This window comes from Sorex araneus, chromosome 3 (assembly GCF_027595985.1).
Source record: "Sorex araneus isolate mSorAra2 chromosome 3, mSorAra2.pri, whole genome shotgun sequence".
Lineage (NCBI taxonomy): Eukaryota > Metazoa > Chordata > Mammalia > Eulipotyphla > Soricidae > Sorex > Sorex araneus.
In genome coordinates this window covers 153309885-153330121 of record NC_073304.1, presented here as the reverse complement: position 1 = coordinate 153330121, position 20237 = coordinate 153309885, and the positions used below count along the sequence as shown (strand labels likewise).

General features: G+C 41.8%; 1 long non-coding RNA gene across 6 annotated transcripts; it reads right to left on the bottom strand.

The window, feature by feature from the left end:
- Positions 1-1845: 1845 nt before the first annotated feature.
- On the bottom strand, positions 1846-19926 carry LOC129403422 (uncharacterized). Of its 6 annotated transcripts, none has more exons than XR_008629238.1 (6): positions 19851-19900; positions 17648-17699; positions 10214-12005; positions 4565-4691; positions 4067-4149; positions 1846-2539 (listed from the first exon to the last, which is right to left on the bottom strand). It is a non-coding gene; the product is annotated as an uncharacterized LOC129403422 (long non-coding RNA). The 6 variants fall into 6 exon arrangements; XR_008629239.1 differs by having other exon boundaries at positions 17648-17696; positions 19851-19867; XR_008629242.1 differs by having other exon boundaries at positions 10214-11962; positions 19851-19865.
- Between the last annotated feature and the right edge of the window lie 311 nt (positions 19927-20237).

Below are 20237 nucleotides of genomic sequence, written 5' to 3'. Positions count from 1 at the left end.
CCAACCAAATGGAAACAGACATAAACAAATGGGACTATATTAAACTAAGAAGCTTCTGCACTGCAAAAGATACAGTGATCAGGATATAAAGACAATCTACAGAATGGGAAAGGATATTCACCCAATATTTATCTGATAAGGGGTTGATATCAAGGGTATATAAAGCACTGGTTGAACTCTACAAGAAGAAAACATCCAACCCCATCAGAAAATGGGGTGAAGAAATGAACAAACTTTCCCAAGGAAGATGGCCAAAAGGCACATGAAAAAATGCTCTGCATCACTAATCATCAGAGAGATGCAGATCAAAACAACTACGAGATACCACCTCATACCACAGAGAATGGCACACATCCAAAAGAACAAAAGTAACCTCTGTTGGAGGAGATGTGGGGAGAAAGGGACCCTTCTACACTGTTGGTGGGAATGCCGACTGGTTCAGTCTTTCTGGAAAACAATATGGACGCTGCTCAAAAAATTAGAAATTGAGCTCCCATTCGACCCAGCAATACCACTTCTGGGAATATATCCCGGAGAAGCAAAAAAGTATAGTCAAAATGACATTTGCATTTATATGTTCATCGCAGCACTGTTTACAATAGCCAGAACCTGGAAAAAACCCGAGTGCCCAGGAACAGATGACTGGTTAAAGAAACGTTGGTACATCTACACAATGGAATACTATGCAGCTATTAGAAAAGATGAAGTCATGAATTTTGCATATAAGTGGATCAACATGGAAAGTATCATGCTAAGCGAAATGAGTCAGAAAGAGAGAGACAGACATAGAAAGACTGCGCTCATCTGTGGAATATAAAATAACAGAGTAGGAGACTAACACCAAAGAATAGTAGAAATACATACCAGGAGGTTGGCTCCATGGCTTGGAAGCTGGCCTCACATGCTGAGGGAAAAGGCAGTTCAGATAGAGAAGGGAACATAAAGTAAGCTCTGGTTGGAAGACCCACTCGGGAGCAGAGTTGCGTGCTGAAAGTAGACTATAGATTGAACACGATGGCCACTGAATACCCCTATTGCGGACCACAACACCCAAAAGGAGAAAGAGAGAGAGAGAGAACAAAAGGGAATGCCCTGCCACAGAGGCACGGGGGGGGGGGGGGGGGGGGGGAAGGGCGGGGGAGGGCGGATGGGTTTAGGAGGTGGGAGGAATACTGGGTTCACTGGTGGTAGAAAATTGACATTGATTGAGGGAGGAAGGGGTGCTCGAACATTGTATGAGGGAAACACAAGTATGAAAATGTGTAAATCTGTTACTGTACCCTCATGGTGGCTCACTAATTAAAAAAAAAAAAAAAGTTCCCCTACCTGAAGAAAGTTTTTCTTCATTCTTAGGGTTTCTCTCCTGTGTTAAGTACCTGATGTTTACTCAGGTATGCTTTACATGAAAAAGTTTTCCCACATTCTTTACATTCATAGAGTTTCTCTTTTGTATGATTTCTTTTATGTTTACTAAGTTTTTTTTTTTCCATGAAAAAGTTTTCCCACACCACTTACATTCATAGGGTTTTTCTCTAGTGTAAATTACCTGGTACCCACTGATAATTGAATTGTCACAAGTCTTTTGACACTTAAACTGTTCCTCACCAGTGTCAATTTTATGTTTAGAGAGATCAGAATTATAGAAAGTTTTTCCGCAAGAATTACTTTTATTCTCGGCCCCTGGAGAGATAGTACAGTGAATAGGATGTTTGCCTTGCATACGGCCAACCTGGGTCCACGGGTTCGATCCCAGGCATCCATATGGTCCCACGAGTACCACCAAGAGTAATTCCTGAGTGCATAACCAGGAGTAAACCCTGAGCATCACTGGGTGTGGCCTAAAAAAGTAAATAGAAAGAATTACTTATATTCTCTTCTGACTGAATTCCCATAAACTCATTGAGGTGTAATTTTTTGCTAAAATTCCAACTTTCATCATATTTATTGTGCTCATCCTCAGAATCTCTGTGAATATCCATCTGTGTTGGTTTCTCTATAAAGGTTTTCTGAATTCACTGCACTTATAGTGAGTTTTTCCTTTATAAATTCTGTCTTGGAGAATACAAAATGAATTGTCATACACTTTCATATACTCATTTATTTATAGGTAGTCTGATCCATTGGTTCTCTCCTAGATGTCAACACAATGGCTTCTATGTTAAAGGGTTTCCCTTGTCCAAAATATATAGATACAGGGTAAAATGTTTCTCTCATCTCATGAAAATTAGGGAGCTCAGGAGCTGTGAAAGATTACTCACTTACACCATGTACTTCAGGTCTCTCAATAACATGCACTTCCTCAAGCTCGCCTGGAAAGAAACTGTTCTGAAATAGACTAAACTCCTCAGGCATAATTCCTGAATGATTTACACTACATATAATCCTGTTTGAAATATGTGATGAGCTGAAATTAAATGTTTCTTTTTCATGGCAGTCATATCCTTAGTTGATAATTCACTGATGGTGTTTATACAGTGCTTCAGATGTCTGCCTTGACTTTTCAGGTTGTTCTCAATCAGGTCATCCAGAGTTTGGACATCTAAAATGAGGGGAAAGAAAAAAACAAACTTATCTATCTATGAACCAAATCTAAGTATTTCTTGGGGAATGCGAATGTAAACTGACAGTTTTCTTTCTGTCCTAGCAGTACATATTTAGTACTGACTTTATTAAAAATTCATAGTATTTTCCCCTAGTGAATTAAAGTAAATATTCATAGAATTCAATGTCAAATCTTGCTTTTTATCAACTTATGAGTAAATAAAGTATTTATTTATACTCTAGTTTTAGATTTTAGGAGTTTTCAATTACCACTTATTAGTGGGGGGAGAAGAATTGGCTATCTGGAGGCCATGGCAGGTAGCGCTCAAGGGTTACTCCCAGGATATTGTGGGTCACCTCAAAAGTGCTCTGGGGAACCATGGGATGACAGGGATAGAACTCAGACTCCAGCATGCAAAGCCTCCACTAGTTTTTTGAGGCCCTCACTTATCACTCTCAGGTCCCTCACTTATCATTTATTTTCCCTGTGTTTTCTTTCTTCTACTTTTTTATTCAAGTAATTTTGTGTATACTGTGCATATCCATTTCTGATTTGAAGGGCTGGGGCAATAGCACAATGGGTAGAGATTTGCCTTGCATGGGGCCGACCCCGGTTCAATTCCCAGCATCCCATATGGTCCCCTGAGCACCACCCGGGGTAATTCCTGAGTGCAGAGCCAGGAGTAAGCCCTGTGCATCGTCAGGTGTGACCCAAAATGGAAAAAAAAAATCCATTTCTTATTTGATAACTTGCTCTACAATTCATGATTTATGGTGATAAGATTCACACGACCTATCCTTGGACTTCATGCACTTAACTGGACCTCTAGGTGTTTAATTTGCTAATTTATTTCTGCACTAGACTACACAAATATCAAATGACATGCAAAAATTAAAATGTTATATCAAAATACTGTTATGACAATGGTTATGACAACCTTTTTAGGACACTTACTAAAAAAATAATAGACCCAATTTGCCAATCTCTAAACATTCTGTGCTTTTCATTTATTCTCTCAATAGAATATAAATTCCATAAAACACTACTTTTATGACTGTTGCTAAGTCCCAAACCACCAATATGACCATTTTCTAAAATTTCCCAATCAACTGAGGAAATAACAAGTATGTGAATAAACGCTTAAGGAAACTGGTCTATGATAATGCAGCAAAACAGAATAGTAAAAAATATAGAGAAGTGACCAAAAAAATGATTACAAGGGGAAACAGCTATCACAGTTTGGCCAAATCTTAAAAAATACACAAGCACTATAACCATATATTTACATATATAACATGGCCATGTCATCTATTATATACTATAATGTATATTAGTAACCCTGTATGTGTACAGTAACCCTGTATTATATATCTATAATAAAGGTGTGATACATGTAGACTAACTGCCTGCCATAAAATTTGGGACTGAGCACAATAACCTACAGAAACAGCCATATACTGGTACAATTAATATATGGCTGGTTCTCCTCTTCCCATCTTCAATGGCTGGTGTGGCCTCACTCACCTGAACTAGGGGCTCCTCTCCAGTCCATGGCTCTGTCCCTTGCTCCAAACTGGTAATCAACTCGGATTTGGTAGTACAATGACCTGTTGATAAGAAATAATGCAGATCTTTCCCAAACTGCTGAAGCTTCAGTCTTTAAAGAATGGCGTTGGGGCCAGAGAAATGGTACAGATGGTAGGGTGTTTTCCTTGCACATGGCCTCCTGGGTTTAATATCAATATGGTCCCCCAAGTCTACCAGGAGTGATTCCAGTGCATCACCAAGTGTAGAAACTACCCCTCCCCAAAAAAAAGAAAAGAAAAAAGGACAACATTACATTATAGAACCAAGTGAAGGGCCAACAGGAACTTTGGCTTCTTTGTGGGCTGAACACCCACATTCTTTGTGAATACAGATCTTAAACCAGATAGCATTTGATTTTTGAACAATTCTGCATTTATCAGTGAAGAAGCACTGCTTATAAATGGCAGTTACTGGGGAGTTGTTTCTTTTTCTCACCCAATGACATCAGGCTACTATAGGTCTTCAGCATCACTTCCCTGTGGAGTGTCTTCTAGGGATCATTCAGGTCCTTCCATTCCTTCCAGGTAAATTCCACAACCACATCGTCAAATACCACCATCCCCTGTAATGTACATTATCAACTTAATGTAACAAATAGAAGAGTAAGTCTGAGATTTTGCCCATTTGTAAATATTTTCTGTTGATAAGATGCACCATTCCAGGGCTGAGCGATAGTACAGCGGGTAGGGCGTTTGCCTTGCATGTGGCCGACCTGGGTTCAATTCCCAGCAGCCCCTATGGTCTCCTGAGCACCACCAGGAGTAACTCCTGAGTGCATGAACCAGGAGTAACCCCGGTGCACCCCCCAAAAATAAAGATGCACCATTCCTCATACTTTATATTTTGGGATATCAAGTACAAATATTTTATCTGTATATCAACTCAATGGTTCTTAAAACTGCTATTATGTTTCCCTTATAAATACACATTTTCCTTGTTGCTAATAATAACATCATGCTCCCCCAAGGAGATTATAATCAGGCTTGGAGAAAGAAATATAAAGCTTATAGGGGAATTATTATAAATCCATGTTGAAGGCTGGGATCAGCAGTAAAGCATATGTTGTGAATACATAAAATCTGGACTCGATCCATTACCAAAAAAATCATATCAAGAACCAGGCAAAATAATTTCTATGTTCATTGCAGCACTGTTTACAATAGTCAGAATCTGGAAAAAACCAGAGTGCCCCAAAACAGATGACTGGTTAAAGAAACTCTGGTACAACTCCTCTTCAATATAGTACTGGAAGTACTTGCGATAGCTATTAGACAAGAAAAAGAGATTAAGGGCATCCAGATAGGAAAGGAAGAAATCAAACTCTCACTATTTGCAGACGACATGATACTATATCTAGAGAAGCCTAAAACCTCTACTAAGAAACTCTTAGAAACAATAGACTTATACAGTAAAGTTGCAGGCTACAAAATCAATACCCAAAAATCCATGGCCTTCATATATGCAAACAATGAGGGAGAGGAAAGGGACATGAAAAAAGCAATCCCATTCACAATCGTGCCCCAGAAAATCAAGTACCTCGGAATCAGCTTAAGCAAGGAAGTAAAAGACCTTTACAAAGAAAACTACAAAACGCTACTCCATGAAATCAAAGAGGACATGAGGAAATGGAAATATATACCCTGCTCGTGGATAGGGAGAATCAATGTTGTCAAAATGGCAATACTCCCTAAAGCATTATACAGATTCAATGCGATCCCTATAAGTATACCCATGACATTCTTCAAAGAAATGGATCAAGCAATCCTAAATTTCATATGGAATAACAAACGTCCAAGGATAGCTAAAACAATTCTTGGGAAAAAGATGATGGGAGGCATCACCCTCCCCAACCTCAATCTTTACTACAAAGCAGTAACAATTAAAACAGCATGGTACTGGAACAAAGGCAGAGCCGTAGACCAATGGAACAGGGTGGAATATCCCTACACACAACCCCAAATGTATGATCATCTAATCTTTGATAAGGGAGCAAGAGATGTGAAGTGGAGCAAAGAAAGCCTCTTTAACAAATGGTGCTGGCACAACTGGACAACCACATGCAAAAAAATGGGTTTAGACCTTGACCTGACACCATGCACAAAAGTCAGATCAAAATGGATTAAAGACCTCAACATTAGACCACAAACCATAAGGTACATTGAAGACAAGGTCGGCGAAACCCTCCACGATATTGAAGATAAAGGTATCTTCAAAGGTGACACGGAACTAAGCAATCTAGTAAAAACAGAGATCAACAAATGGGACTACATTAAACTAAAAAGCTTCTGCACCGCAAGAGATACAGTGACCAGAATCCAAAGACTATCCACAGAATGGGAAAGGATATTTACACAATACCCATCAGATAAGGGGTTGATATCAATGGTATATAAAGCACTGGTTGAACTCTACAAGAAGAAAACATCCAACCCCATCAAAAAATGGGGCGAAGAAATGAACAGAAACTTTACCAAGGAAGAAATACGAATGGCCAAAAGGCACATGAAAAAGTGCTCTGCATCACTAATCATCAGAGAGATGCAGATCAAAACAACCATGAGATACCACCTCACACCACAGAGATTAGCACACATCCAAAAGAACAAAAGCAACCGCTGTTGGAGAGGATGTGGGGAGAAAGGGACCCTTCTTCACTGCTGGTGGGAATGCCGACTGGTTCAGCCCTTCTGGAAAACAATTTGGACGATTCTCAAAAAATTAGATATTGAATTCCCATTTGACCCAGCAATACCACTGCTGGGAATATATCCCAGAGAGGCAAAAAAGTACAATCGAAACAACATCTGCACATGTATTTTCATTGCAGCACTGTTTACAATAGCCAGAATCTGGAAAAAACCCGAATGCCCCAAAACGGATGACTGGTTGAGGAAACTTTGGTACATCTATACAATGGAATACTATGCAGCTGTTAGAAAAAAGGAAGTCAAGAATTTTGTAGTTAAGTGGATGGGCATGAAAAGTTTCATGCTGAGTGAAATGAGTCAGAAAGAGAGAGACAGACATAGAAAGACTGCACTCATCTATGGTATATAGAATATCAGAGTGGGAGACTAATACCCAAGAACTGTAGAAATAAGTACCAGGAGGTTGACCCCATGGCTTCGAGGCTGGCCTCACGTTCCGGGGAAAGGGCAACTCAGAGAAGCGATCACCAACTACATTGTAGTCGAAGGCCATGTGGGGGAAGGGAGTTGCGGGCTGAATGAGGGCTAGAGACTGAGCACAGCGGCCACTCAACACCTTTATTGCAAACCACAACAGCTATTTAGAGAGAGAGAACAGAAGGGAATGCCCTGCCACAGTGGCAGGGTGAGTTGGGGGGGAGATGGGATTGGGGAGGGTGGGAGGGACGCTGGGTTTACGGGTGGTGGAGAATGGGCACTGGTGAAGGAATGGGTTTCTGAACTTTGTATGAGGGAAGTATAAGCACAAAAGTGTATAAATCTGTAACTGTACCCTCACGGTGATTCTCTAATTAAAAATAAATAAATTATTTAAAAAAAAAAAAAAGAAACTCTGGTACATCTACACAATGGAATACTATGTAGCTGTCAGAAAACATGAAGTCATGAAATCTGCATATAAATGGATCAACATGGAAAGTATCATGTTGAGTGAAATGAGTCAGAAAGAAAGAGACATAGAAATATTGCACTCATATGTGGAATATAATGTAACTGAGTACAAGTTGGCAAGGATGCAACTTCTGGCAGATATTTCTCTGGACTTAGTTACTAAAATACTAAAATACAGAAACCCAAAACCGTGAGGCCGCTAAGTGCGGTCACTCAACCTCATACCTCTTCATTCTCAGCAATTGAAAACAAATTATCTAATGCTTCCTTTTCAGCAGGTCCGACTTTAGGGGAGAGACTCTCCAAACAATAATAGTGAGTTTTGTTGAAATATTGAATGCAATCAAAGTGAAAGTAAAGTGAAATTTATTAGTTACACAGGTGGGGGGGGCTAGTGGTGGGGGGGCTAGGGGTGTGGGGGGGCTAGGGGTGTGGGGGGGTTAGGGGTGTGGGGGTGCAGGGTGGAGCTATACTGTGATTCTTGGTGGTGGAATATGTGCACTGGTGAAGGGATGAGTGTTCGAGCAATGTATAACTGAGACTTAAACCTGAGAACTGTAACTTTCCACATGGTGACTCAATAAAAAAATTTAAAAAAAAAATGAATCAGGCAAAATAGATTCCTTTAAGTAAAGAACCCTAGTAAGATACAGCCTGAGAATCAGGGATATATCAGCACACTGGTTCAGTCTGTTTTCCCTAGAGTAACATGCAACTATCTAGCTAAAGAAAGTTTCTTTAGCAAATGATGCTGGGAAAAGTACAAAAAAGAAACCTCACATTCAACACATATACGAAAATTTAAAAAGTGGGTAAAAATTTTGGTTATTTAATGCCAAATCACAAAATACAAATAGGAAAACATAGGTGAGGCACTTCAGAACCTCAACAGTGCAGATGCAATGGAACATAAACCAAGCGCAGGGAAAACATCAGTAAAAAAGCAATTCGACAAATTAAGTGTTTTTACACTACAAAATAATCACAAAATAAAGAAGGCAAGCTAGAAAAAGAAGGTGTCTATACACGAGACAAGGGCTTAATATCCCAGATCTCTAATTTTCAAAACACAAGAAAAATAGAAAAAACTAATAAAAATGGGCAAAATACTAAGAATAGATACTTCTCTAAAAGCATAGAGATGACCACAGACAACTGGAAAGTAATCAGCATAAATTATCGGTGCAATACAAATTAAAGGACAAAAAAATCATGGGTATCAGCTCACACCATCGAGAATAAGTACCTAAATAGAAAAAGGAATCCTGGTACCAGCTGACTGGGATATAAACAGGTGCAGCCTCTAAGGATAACAGTATGGAGATTTCTTAAAAAAAAAAAAAAAGATGGTGGGGGCTGGAGCGATAGCACAGCGAGTAGGGCATTTGCCTTGCACATGGCCAACCCAGGTTTGATTCCCAGAATCCCATATGATCCCACGCATTTGCCAGGAGTAATTCCTGAGTGCAGAGCCAGGAAAAAACCCTGTGCATCGCGGGTGTGACCCAAAAAGCAAAAAAAAAAAAAAAAAAAAAAAAAAAAAAAAAGGAAAGGCCAGAGAGGTAGAGCATTTGCCTCACATGCAGCTGACCCTGGTTCAATCTCTGGCATGTCATATGATCCTCTGATCACACCAGGAGTGATTCCTGAGTGCACAACCAGGAGTAATCCCTAAATACTACCACCCCACCTCACCCCATCTAGCAAAAAAATTGAAAGATAATACAAGGGTTTAGGCACTTGCCATGTATGTGCCAAGCCTCATTTGTTTGATCCCTAGCACGATCATAAGATTGTCAGAAGTGATCCCACAGCATGGTTGGAAGCCCTGAATATAGCTGAGTGTGGCCTCAAAACCAAAATAAATTCCCAATAGCCAAACTCAATCAACCCAAATGAGCATTAGCTGGTACCTTGATTTAAAACCTGCAGTAACAAGCAGGAAAGATAATACAGGAGTGAAGATGGTTGCCTTGCAGGAAGCCATTACATCCCTACCACAGGACAGGGTGACTCCTGGGCATAGCCAAGTGTGACCCACCACCAAATCTGCCATATCTTTATGGAATTAATACTACTCTAGCGCTGGAAAACAACAACAAAAAAGGTGAAATTGTCATTTTGGGGTCAAAATGGGTAAATGAAGGTAATTATGACAAATTAAATAAATTTAGACATGAAAGACAACTACCCGATGGCTTCACACTGATGTGGAATACAAATAACTAAGGCTAACTAACTGACAAGGAGCATCAAAACGAAATCTTAGATTTGTAAAAACCACAGCAGATACTGAAAAGGGTTGGAAGAAGTAATAAAAGAATCTTTCTGGTGAGAAATGAAACTGGAAATTTAGATTGAGTGTGACATTAAACACACAAGAAGGTATGAAGATGAATGCCTAAAAACATGTAATGTACTATATAATATATAAATGTTGTCTATAAAATTTACATATTAATGTATAAATATTAAGATCACTCACTCACTCATCGCCCCGTTGATCTTCAATTTGCTTGAGCGGGTGCCAGTAATGTTGCCATTTGTCCCTGTCACATGCTAGTGCAGCCCAATGATATCTGCTTGTTCCAGGAACAGAAAGAGCCTCAAATCGTTCATTCAGAGATTTGACGAAGAAATCTGACCATCTAGTTAGTGAGCAGCCACGCGGTCTTCTGACGTCCCATGGAATCCAATCAGTAACAGCTCTAGTCCAGCAGTTATCTCTGAATCACATTACATGACCAGAGCATCTGATTTTTGATGCCTTGGCAAACAACATAGCGTCCCTGATTCTTGACCATCGACGGAGGTCAGAACTCCGAATTCCTTCTCTCACTTGAGTGAGATGTGATACTCCAAGCATAGCTCTTTCGATTCCTCTTTGGGATACCCGAATAGCCTTCTCATCCTGTTTACGCAGGGCCCAGGCCTCCGAGGCGTATGTTAGTGCAGGAAGAACGGTGGAATCGAAAAGATGTGCCCAGAGTCGGAGGTTCTTCGTCCTCTTAACCACTTCTTCAATGCTGTCATCAGCGATGCAGAGGTGGGGTAATTGCCGACCGTCTATCTTCACTCCCATTCCTTCCCATTCCAGTTATCGCATGATATTCTCGAGGGTGGCACTGAAGAGTTTCAGTGAAATTGTATCACCTTGCCGCACCCCTCTCTTTACATCAATGATCATTTCCTTGTAGAATGGTGAGATCCTGGTGGTGAATCCACAATACAGCTCGCAGAGAATTTTGATATACTGAGTTTGAATGCCCTGTTTGGCTAGGGCTTTGATGACCTCTTCAATCTCAACAGAATCGAAGGCCTTCTTTGAGTTGATGAACGTTAGACAAAGCAGCATCTTGAACTCTCGTGAAACTTCAATGAGTTTGGTCACTGTGTGGATATGGTCAATCGTGCTGAATCCCCTTCGTAACCCAGCTTGGTCGCATGGTTGTCCTTCATCTAGTGTTCTGCCTATTCTATTCAGGATGACACAAGTGAACAACTTGTAGACAACAGACAGCAGACAGATTGGGCAATAGCTGCCGATGTCATGGATGTCTCCCTTTTGTACAACAGAACAGTCCTACTGGTTTTCCACTGAGATGGAACTTTGCATTCAGACAGGTAGCGTATAAAGAGCCGAGCCAGTGTATTGATGAGTACTGGCGGCACATTCTTCAGGTGTTCGGGTCTGACCTTGTCCGGACCAGGTGCTGTACGCGTCTTTACCAACGGAATGGCATGTCGGATTTCAGAAGGGAGAACGTTGGGAACAACATATCCATCCTGCGGAAGTTGGTATATGGGCAGGTGGACATGGTTGTCAAAGAGATCCGAGTAGAAGACGTGAATAATCCTCTCCATTGCCTTTCTGGAAGATGTGATAGATCCATCAGGACGTCAGAGGGCAGTCATCTTGGTCTTGTAGTTGGTAAAGGATAGGCGAGCATTGCAAATACTTTTCCCGAATTCTGCCACATCGGCCAACACTGCTGCTCTTCTCTCTTTGAGGTCTTCCTTTATCGAATCTCTGCACAGCTTTGCGAGCTCGGATGTTAGCTTGTGGTTGACTGAGGCTCGTGCCAAACCACGTTGACAAATGAGCCCGAGAGTTTCCAAAGACAGGCGTCTGTGGCTTTCTGACTCTCGGCATTCTTCGCACAGTTATGTAGGTGCTGAACCAGTCGATCGTATTCCTCATCAATGTTGTCAACGACGGCATCTTTCCACGTTGCTGCAATAGTGCCAAAGAGCTCCCAGTTGGTGGAGATAGCAAGCTTAAATAGTAAAATAAAAACTATATTCATCCATTATCTATGCAATGCATTCCAGTGATTATTTTAAATCATAAATCACATTTGCATATGTTTATCTATTGTTACCAATTGATTTGATACTATTAATTAGATAATTTATTTAAATGGTATTCATATATTTAAAATATATTTAATTTATAATGACAAATATGTAAAATGAAAATATGCAAGGAAAATATATACACCAGAAGGTATTTCTACACCAGAAAGCAAATCAGAGATATAGTACAGAATCTAAGGTATTTGTCTTGCACATGGCCTGTGTTTGAATCCTAGCATCACAGGGTTCCCCAAACATGGCCAGGGGTCATTGTTAAGCACAGAACCAAGAAGAGCCCCTGGGTGTGTTTCCCAAAACAAAAACAATATACATATACATGTATGTAAGTGTGTGTGTGCCCGTGCATGCGCACATCTATATGTGTGTGTGAGTGTGTAATATGCAAACTGAAGCAACAGCATTTTTTTTAGTCATGGTGATTCACAATACTGTCAATGATAGGGTTTCATGCATACAACACTCCAGCACCACACCCCTCACCAAAAGTGTCTATATCCCCCGACACTGTCTCTGGAACACCCCGCATCTCCCCATCATGGTATGCTCAGGTTCTGAAGAAAAGTATTTTTATTACTATCAAATTCCATTGAGGATCCAAATATAGTTAGGTCTTCCAAGTGAGCCGCTCTTATGAACATGCAGCAGTATCAGTCATCATAGTGTGAGAGCACCAAACACAGGCCACTTCTATCCCAGTGCATGCTCCTGGATGCTAAGTAAGGCTAAAGACTTAAAAGTTTTTAGTGAAAAGACTATGAAGTTATTTTTAGGGCTGCATTTTAATTACAGCCTAAAAAAAAAAAAAACCTTACATGAGCAGAAGTATCCACCTATGCATTCTAATAGTATGTCCTATCAGCTAAAGAACTCATCTCCACTCTACTGTAAACACGAAGACCTGTTTTTAACAAGACACTATATTTAACAATAGAAACACTGAAAAGAGAATGAGTCCACATGGCCGCAAGTATCCATCTTAGAGAAAAGTGTGGAGAGCAGTGCTACCCGCTGAGCACAGCAGGGTTGGCCCAAAACCAATGAAAGGACACAAGGGGAGAAATCTTTAAAGGGAGGAAAGAAAATAATATGGGTAAAAGGGGAGTTTTACTACCAGAATTTGTACTTACCACCTGGGTAGACATTTGAACTATAAACCAAAACTGGGGTAAAAGGATAAGAATATGGACAGAAATGCATCAGATTGTTAACACTTCAAGTCTGATTTCCAATGATCAGTTCTTTTATGATCCATTGTTACTTTAGATTCCTAACTGGACTTCTTGAGCCCTCACAGAACTATTTCTGCTCATAGGTAGATGTCTATATAGGCAGATGTCTATATGTTTGTCTGTAAAGCAATAAAGCCCTGTACAGCTACAATGGCATCTTGCTATTACAGAACAAGTTATTTTATAGAGCTATCACCTGTGAAAACAATGTAACAAGAGCAATGGACCAAGCAAAGAGCAGAAGTGGGTACTTCGGAGAGAAATAAGCAAGAAATAAGCTACTGTGAGAATCCAAAATGAGTGGCCCCTCAGAACATCAGATGCTGAGATACCAGGATTTCAAACTCCTGAGAGGCTCCCTTCAGTGGTTCTCTTCTTTCTTCTTACTCTCTCCAAAGCCTCTGTTCATCTTGCCCATGAAATTTTCCTTACACTCTGGGAACAGGGAAGGCCGATCACTTAACTTCTAAGGTATCAGGTCTCTGGACATGACAAAGGTCCCTGATATCAAATCATGATCTGGACTCAGCATGAAGTGATGAATATACAGGATTTTGCTGATATTATAGTCATCTGTCTAGGAATGACATACAAGGTTGTTTCCTTAGCAACATGGAAGTCGGGTGACTGGTTAGCAAAAAATAAGACTGATGCATGATTTACTGGGAAACAAATCAAATGAAATGACAGATGAGGAGGACTGTAATAGTAACTAGTAATACCTACCATAAAAGGTCTGAAATCAGGCTGGATATACAAGGATAATGGGACGGGTCCTACACATAGATGACCCAGACTCAAAGCCAGCACCCCTTAGGGTCCCCAAACACCACTAGGAGTGATCCCTGAGTACAAGGCCAGAAGTAAGCCTTGAGCATCTTAGGGTGCTGCTTCCAATAAATAAAAATCAAATTTTAAAAAATTAAAACATGTAGTTTTCAGATTCATCTCAAGAAATGGATTAAAGAAATAGGTACTACATTGTAATATATGTTATATATAATATATATGATATATTATATATGTCTTATATATTATAATCACATTCACTAGATATGTGAATAGGAGTATGGAGTGTTCCAGGAGGGAGTGTTTAAGGAGTATCTAAAATAAAGCTGGAACCCACAGCTAATTTCAAGTGCATAAAAACTAGACAGACTAATATGTTAAGGATTTTAGAAAAGTCTTTTTAAATGAAACTGAAATTCTTTGCATTATATATCAAACATAGTCATGTAAAAAATTTAAAATGAAAAAGAAGAATTCTAATCACAAATTACTTTCACAATAACAAGATCTACTACATATTCACAATATCTGTAAAAAATAAACAGTGAAAGAGATAGTAATAGTGAGTAGAGCATTTGCCTTACACATGACTGACCTGGGCTTAATCCCCAAGCAACCCAGATGTTTCCTGAAGTCCACCAGGAATGATCCTTTAACAGAGTTGGAAGTACTCCTGAGCACAGGCCAGGTGTGGCCCCAAAGGACCAAAAAAAGAAGGGGGATCAGGAGCAGGAACATGAGTTAAAAAATGCATGCCTAAGTTCCAAATATTCAGTGTTTTCAAAATCAGCAACAAGGGGACTTCAAATCAGTCACATTCAAACTGTACAGGGTAAGAATCTAAACAAAATACTAAACCTACAAAATCAAAGTGGAATTCATCTGCATCATCTTAGAGAGCAGTCAATAAAACTAGAATGTAAAGCAATCCATTGGTCCAAGATTTTATTGAAAACCTCCAAATTCAGTGATATGTGGGACAGTTATCATTAATATCTAAATCAACTATGTTTGAGCATGCACACGCACACACAGACACACACACCCTGGAGCTATAGTTGTAAGGGAAAGAACAGAAATTACTTGAAACAAAATACAAACCTACCCCCAAATTAGTTGAAGACCACAAATCCCATGCTATAACTCATTAACCTGGCCCAAGTATGAGGCAGATGTGAGGCTCAGTGGTCAAGCACCTGACTTGCAAGTAAATGGGCTGGGCTAAATCCCTGGCCCTGCAAAAAAAAAAAAAAAAAAAACAAACCCTGCAATAGGTTTGTCCTCCTGGATTCTGGAGTGAGCACTCTAACACTGGCGTGTTCTCCCTGATACTGATGCTTTATTTACCTGATAGTTTTATGACACACAGATATCTGAGGTATCCAATGCAATTTACAGTGGCAGGTCTTTTTATCAACATGACCAAAATGTTCATTCTGTAAGGCCTAGGGACTACCAATAGCCACACGGGCAGCCTCCACACTACATGACAGAGCACCAACCAATAGATGCCAATCATCAGGGTAACAGCTTTTCCAAATTCCAAGTCCTGCTAGCAAATTCTTGAGACAGGATCATTAGGAGACCTGAAAACTAACAGTTGTTATCAGAAGTGAGGGCATCTGGGGGAATTCCCAAACTTTTTAAAAGCAAGTAATTTATGAAGATAACTATACCAAGGAACTAAAAATTCACAAATAATTTATGAAAATAACTATATCAAAGCACCACAACCACACAAACAACAAAAGGAAAATTATGCCAGACATATATGATAATCATTATAAGAGTGCACTCTAATATGCCAAAGGTTATTTTCAAGCCAAGAAAACACATCATCGAGATGGTAACTAAATCACAAGACAAAACCAGGATCACTAGGAATGATACATGTGTACATATCAATACACATCTATACACACAAAGATAGAAATACTTTTCTTTTAAGAGAAGACTTACATTAGAAGAGACTAATGTGGGGCCGGAGCGATAGCACAGCGGGTAGGGCGTTTGCCTTGCACGCGGCCGACCCGGGTTCGATCCCCGGCACCCCATATGGTCCCCCAAGCATTGCCAGGAGTAATTCCTGAGTGCAAAGCCAGGAGTAACCCCTGGGCATCGCTGGGTGTGACCCAAAAAGCAAAAAAAAAAAAAAAAAAGAAGAGACTAATGTAAGAGATGAAGAAACCCCATTCTGATAATGAGTGGCTGACCAGTAGGATGTAATACCATGTGTGAGGACAGAAAGGAAGATGCCATTTCCATGTTGGATTTGTTGAGCATTAGAGCTATCTGGATAGCTAAAAAGAAACAGATGAGGGCTGGAGTGATAGCACAGTGGGTAGGGCATTTGCCTTGCACGAGGCCGACCCGGGTTCGATTCCCAGCATCCCATATGGTCCCCTGAGCACCACCGGGGTAATTCCTGAGTGCAGAGCCAGGAGTGACCCCTGTGCATCGCCAGGTGTGACCCCCCCCCAAAAAAAAAAGAAACAGATGACTGAAATGATAGTGTAATCTCTAGGGAAGAGATCAAAGCTCAATAAACAGTTGGGACTTTTAAAACACATACACCCTTGAGAACTGAAGAGTGTGACAGGCACCCAGACTTAAGCACTTTCAAAGAATTACCCTCAGAAGTAAAAGAGTTCTTGGAAATAAAAGCAGGAGAGAAACTGTGATAGAAGCTAATAGATAGAATTTCCATGATATTATGGAAACTTGTCTCAAACAAGGCAGAATATCTGAGCTGTCAAAGACTAGAGAATAGTGGGTGAATCTGACTAAACTGACAAGTTGTCCATGAACTGATGATAAGTCACTAGCACTGATCCCCAGGTATCTGGAATGCAAAAATATCCAAAAACATGTTTAAGTATATAAAACAAATTGTAAAGGGTTAAGTAGTAAAGACATTGACAAAAAATGACTTAGAACAGTGTTCTGCACAACACTGATCAAGAGGCCAGTGATAGAAACTCCTGGAACCTCATTTAAGGGTCTTAAATGAACTCATGGTCCAGATGTTCCAGCAACCATCACTATTATCAAGGAGGAATTTTCAAAATTGGACAAAGCCACACAATGTTAACTGCAGGAAAAACCTCACCAAGGCATGTTTTACCCTAGAAAAACACCACTACCACCAGAACGTTAAATGTTTGTAAGAAAACATCATCAATTATGAATGGTACATGAGGCCAAAACAGACCGTGTCAAAGTTCTGTTCTTGTGGCATTCATGTCTTTAAGAATGCAACCTGCTTTCTTCTAAGGCTTGATTCTGGGTGTGAAATGTGTCCTTGGGCATCTGAAAGTCCAGTCCACACACCTTTGATGATGAATGTGACCTGTATCTTGTTCATCTATATGTGCCCTGTATCTTGCGCATCTACATGTGACCTGTATCTTGTGCATATTTTCCTGATGCAGACATTTACAATTTCATCTTAATACCCACAGACACTATAGGGTGAAATAAGAAGACGTTAAATAAACAAAAAACCTTTTAAATAAGTAGCTCACCTGAGACTTATTCACTTCTTTTGCTCTTAGAAACAGAGGAGTCTGGAAACTGCTGAAAGAGAAAGCAAATGGAGACTACTTCTCAATGCCTCTAGACCAAGATCACTGTCATTCGCTCAAGAAAACTTTAAAGTGACAGCAGTGACTGATATCTTGGAAAGGGGCAGGAAAGAACTATGACACATTTTAGCCTATAATTTATCCTTAAGTCAATGAAAATACTTCTCTCCTACCGATTTACCCATCAATAAAACTAAATATTGATTTACTTAAAAATTTAGTATGCTTCAGGGGCCGGAGCGATAGCACAGCGGGTAGGGCGTTTGCCTTGCATGCGGCCGACCAGGGTTCGATCCCCGGCATCCCATATGGTCCCCCAAGCACCGCCAGGAGTAATTCCTAAGTGCAAAGCCAGGAGTAACCCCTGAGCATCGCTGGGTGTGACCCAAAAAGCAAAAAAAAAAAAAAAAAAAAAAAAAATTTAGTATGCTTCAGTAACAGGCAACTTCACACCTAATAGGGGAAAAACACAAAGGACATCCATCAGTGTTTCCAATGAGACCCTGATTGTTTAAGTATGAGCACGTTTTTGTACGCAAACTTATCAACAGATGCTCATACTGCAAGTTTTTCATGATACGCAGCCAAACACTTCGTTCTTTGAATGAATTTCCTCAAAAACGCCCAGCCTTGGCCTCAGCTTTTCTTCGGTCACAGTGAAACCAGTACACCTGATGCACGATGAAGACTTTGGGAGAGGTGGAGTAGGCCACAGTGGAGCTAGTCACCATCTAAGAGCTGGGGCTTGGTCCATTCTGGCACTGTGACTCAGACAGCCATGGGATAAGGAAGTAACCCCAAATGCACAGCCTCAGACAAACCTCCCACCAGTGACCGAGGCTTCTCTTGTATCCAGGTATCAGGAGCTCAGGAACCGGCCCACGACCCCACCCCAAACTACAGAAACACTGGAGTTCTGGAGGGCAGGATTTTAGGAACACTCTGCTTGGTCGTTTTTCAGCAAGAAAATTCTAGCTGGTCAGTTATAGAGCATGCAAGTGATGCAACATCTGACAAGCTGTGTGTGGGAAAAGCCGTGAATCATAGACCCAATTCCACCAACCACATGTGATGTCTTGAAGGTGGACGCCATCTCTATGGGCTCCAGTATGGTCGCTAGTCCTCAGGCAGTGAGTAACAAAATCAGGCTGCGACTTTCTTAGAATGACGAGTCTTAAGGCTTTCTGCAGGCTTTTTACTTCACCATTCTGAGAGATTGCGTAGGGAACAGCTGTGTGGAGTCTAATTTTCCTATTTTAAATAGAGACTGGAATCAATTGATGACTTACAAAAAAAGAAAAAAAGAAAGACTATCAAAAGAGGGAAACGCTTGTTCCAGCACTCACATCTTTAGCACTCATTAACCCACTGAAAGCACAAGCGTGAAACCAGTTAACTAGAACCATCTAATTAGGGCAGTCTAACCTGGTGCATCATTCTCCAAAACTGCAGTCATGAACACATGCCTGCAGATGCAGCAGAGTCGGGCGCCTGGTGGCAGCAGCGTGTTCCTCCTCTGGAAGCTGGACCTGTCCTGTCGGCACCGCAGGATCCTCTGGCAGAAATGGCATCACGGGTCTGCACGGCCCCCGGGACCCAGCAGGTCAGGGGCTGGACTCAAGCAAGCGAGGGCCGCAGGTGCGTGCGGGAAGGAGGATGCGGTGAGCGGCCCGCGTCCCCGCAGTCCCCGGCTGCTCCTTGCCCTAAGGTCAAGCAGGTCGCGGCTCAAGTCCCTTCGCCCCTAGAGGCGGCCGGCGCGACGAAGGTCTGTGGGAGCCACGACTTCTCCTTCCTCCGCCCCAGAACCACTGTGGGGCCGTCGGCGGGGATCGTGTCCCTCCCGCATGGAACCCGCAACGCAAACAAAGCCCGTCCGAGTCCTGGGAGCTGCGGGATCTTCCGGGTACCTCCGGTGTCCCGCCGCCGCAGCCCGCCAAACGGGAGTCCAGTGGCCGCCCCGGAGGTCAACGACAGTCCCGCAGTCCAACGACACCCCGCAGTCCAAGGACACCCCGTAGTCCAACGACGCCCCGCAGCCTAGGAGCCCGCGGCCGCCCCGGAGCCGCCAGCACACGCGCCGAGCCAGCCCCGCGCCGCTGCCCTCACCCCCAACATGCGGACGCCGGATTCGGCTGCCACCCACCTCGCAAGGGCACTCGGCTCCCAGCGTCCGCGTCGTCGCTCTCGGGCGGCGTCCAGGGCCTCCCCTGGTCCGTAAGCTCACACCAACTCTCCGCTACTCATGGCTTGTGGGTCCCGAGTCAGCGCTCCTGGCGGCGGGACCAGAGCAGGAGAGGGCGGAGGGCCGGCACTGCGCGTGCGCGGAGGGAACCTGCGCCTTTCCAGAGCTAATGGAAGCTCTACGTTAAGGGAAAACTACACTTCCCACAAGGCTATTCACTAACGCGTGTGAAGAACTACACTTCCCACAAGACCTTGCGCTCACGGCTCACGCATATGGAGGACTACACTTTCCACACGTCTTTGCTATAGAAACGACATTTCCCAGAGATCTATGGTAGCCTCCTGC